The 2773-nt window shown below is 49.6% G+C and overlaps 1 protein-coding gene and 1 non-coding gene across 2 annotated transcripts in view; both read left to right on the top strand.

The window, feature by feature from the left end:
- Positions 1 to 2773, top strand: part of LOC119095787 (lactosylceramide 4-alpha-galactosyltransferase-like) — a 13094-nt gene that overhangs the window by 3964 nt on the left and 6357 nt on the right. The window lies entirely within an intron of this gene.
- Positions 1380 to 1451, top strand: TRNAE-CUC (transfer RNA glutamic acid (anticodon CUC)). The gene has a single exon. It is a non-coding gene; the product is annotated as a tRNA-Glu (tRNA).

The following is a 2773-nucleotide window of genomic DNA, read 5'->3' as shown; positions in this document are numbered from 1 at the left end:
CGCGGTTGGCGCACTATGTGCCGGTGTAGTCCGCCATCCGGCAGAACAGCAGATGCGACTGTGGCTTATGCAGCTTGTTCCGGAGCATCGTGCTATTCCGTAGGCTGCCTGCAGCGCACTTAGGCCGGTGCAGCCAGTCCCCAGCGTAACGGGTGCTAGGTCCGTCCGGAGAGCTGCTGCTGGACATGGTGTAGGATGAGAACCGCATGGTCCGCGAACAGGTGGTTGCGATCGTCGCGCAGCTCGTGAGCAGCGAATCAAGGGTCTTCTTCAGCCCAGGGTCTTCACCATCCCAGCGACAAACTTCTGGACCGTGAGGTACAACAACATGACCCCTGGCATGGACCAGTCACACAGACCCCACCGTAAAACCTAGCGACTGTGAGCTGCGGAACAAAGTGGCAACTCTACTGGCAATCTGGCCATATCTGGTTCACACAAGGAGTGCGACCAGCGCCGCACTGCCGAGGACGTCTGGGGCTGGAGCTGGAGATTGAGCAATATGTGGAGCACAGTTGCAAAGGTATTTCTGCTACCGTAGAATCTCCGCCAACATGCCTTTTGGGTCACCAGTCTGTGAACAGCTGCTTTGGGACGGCGCATCGAAAACGCAGGCTCGGCGAGGAGCAAGATGTGTGTAGGGTCACCCTACCTTCCCCCCTCTCCCTACGCCCATTGTACAGACCGCAGAACTTGCTATATGTATTAGGTTGTACACCAGATAGTATATTCTGAGCCATATGCTATGCATGGTTTTGTTTGCATCACTTGTGCTGTCTTAGAGAAGTGAAAGTCTAAAGCAATACTAACCAACATACTCGTACGAGTCTATACTCAACAGTACATAAATTTTCCGCCATAGGGCAATCGATCGGGCATTGTTTGATCCGCACATTAGACATTAGACCGGGGCATTCTCGTACGACGGTTTAAGGAGTGCTCGGTGACATCGTTTCCAAACGCACAAATATTTTGTATCGCTTACCGCCCACGGCCTGGTGTTACCTTCGGCAGCGAGCGGCACTCAGCATCTGGTGACTGCAATACCGGGTGTCGCTTTACGGCGATATTTCCATCGGCTCGGGCGTCACGAATTTGAGTTTTTGGGAAGAACTTTGGCAATGCCGTGTACTTTTGGACTCCTGCGCCAAGCAGTTTATTTGTCTCGCTTGGTTTTGCTGCTGATGATGCACCCTATTGCACACGTGCTGGTTTGTAGTCGTTTCCATCACGTTGTTCTTTTCGAAACCGCAGTTTAGAAGAAATGTCCGCCATTGCATTACGTCATGCGCATTATCAAGACTGTCACCAAGTGATGTTCTTCTGGGAGTGGAAAGACGTGCAGGGAGTTCTTCATGGGCCATCAAGAACAACTCGCCTCCCGCATGGTCTGGTGGCTAGGATACACGGCTCTCACCCGTGAGGCCCGGGTTCGATTCCCGGTGCGGGAAATAAGGTGCCTGTTTTCTGTGCGCATACCATCACCGAAATGAAACGCGTGGTGTTTGTGATTTATATGGTAATTAATTGCATTCTGTATTTGCAGGAACGTCCTTGTGTCAAACTGACATCACTCTGCCCTTTGCAGTTTAATACTCTGGCACGTTAGGCACCTGGTAGTATTTTCCAAATCTGCCGTGTCAGGAAGCCGTGCTATATCTACGTAAATTGCATTCCAGAAACATGTGCAATATATCAACAGGGTGTTACAATGGCCGATAGCGACGAGCCCACCCTTTGCTACTGAAGTCCTCTGCCTTGGTTGTTTGCAGCGGATAACACATAAGGCCAAACCCATAGACGTATGTAGCGGCACAGTGGCACTTGCTACTTTGTAAGCATATTGTACCTGCTTCTAGAATGTAATTGTCACAAGTGAAGCATGGTTTCCTGACATGGCAGATGCCTACCATACCAATGTATCACATTACAAGGGGCAGAGTGCCGGCGGCGTAAAAGAAAGAGCTTGTTAGTTCGGGCAAATGCAGATACACTTAAGACCACTGCCCCAACAAGACATAGCCTTCACATCCGCACCGGGACTCAAGCCCTGGCCTCACCGGTCAGAGCCTTGTATCCTAGCCCATGAACCAAGCAGGAGCCCACACTCTCTACTGAAGTGCACGCTGAAAACAGTTGCCCCATTTCTCACGCCGGGAATCGCACCCGGGCATCACGATTGAGAGCGGTGTATCCTAGCAACTTTGCCATGCGCGAGCACGAAATTTTAAAGGAAGGCCTCTGAAGTCTACCCTGTGCGCCTTTCAACTCCACTAAAAACGTTGCTGGATATAAGTCTTAATATTGCACAAGACTGATCTCAATGGCAGACGCATGCTTCTGGATTGCGACTTCTAAGAGACCGATGAAAAAACACTGCAAACTAGTATAAAATATGACAGTAAAGTGCAACTTGAGACAAGAGCTTGGGAAAGAACACTACTTTTGGCTTTACACACTTGCGAAAAGATGTATGACAAATATTCTGCATAAGCTGTCAGGGAGTCCTTAACGCTTCATGCTTTTCTTTTCCCTGATACGAACGGACATTCATGTTAAGCTTTTGGTTATCAAGTGATGGTTATAGCGCAAAGAAGTGCTTATCTGATGAGTGCTCGCAACAAAAGTCCTGAAGTCCCAGAAGAAGAAAATGATGTAGGTCTTGGATAGAGTCGACATATTTTGATTTGGAAAGAAAAGTCGCGCGCCAAACGTGGTCAATCGCTGTGCAGGCTTTCAGCGTCCTCAAAACGACTGTCCCACTCTTGTAGCA

Source organism: Pollicipes pollicipes, unplaced genomic scaffold, assembly GCF_011947565.3.
Source record: "Pollicipes pollicipes isolate AB1234 unplaced genomic scaffold, Ppol_2.1 Scaffold_4219;HRSCAF=4965_pilon_pilon_pilon, whole genome shotgun sequence".
NCBI lineage: Eukaryota > Metazoa > Arthropoda > Thecostraca > Pollicipedomorpha > Pollicipedidae > Pollicipes > Pollicipes pollicipes.
Note: the sequence above shows the minus strand (reverse complement) of the source record. Positions and strands in the feature narration are given on the sequence as shown.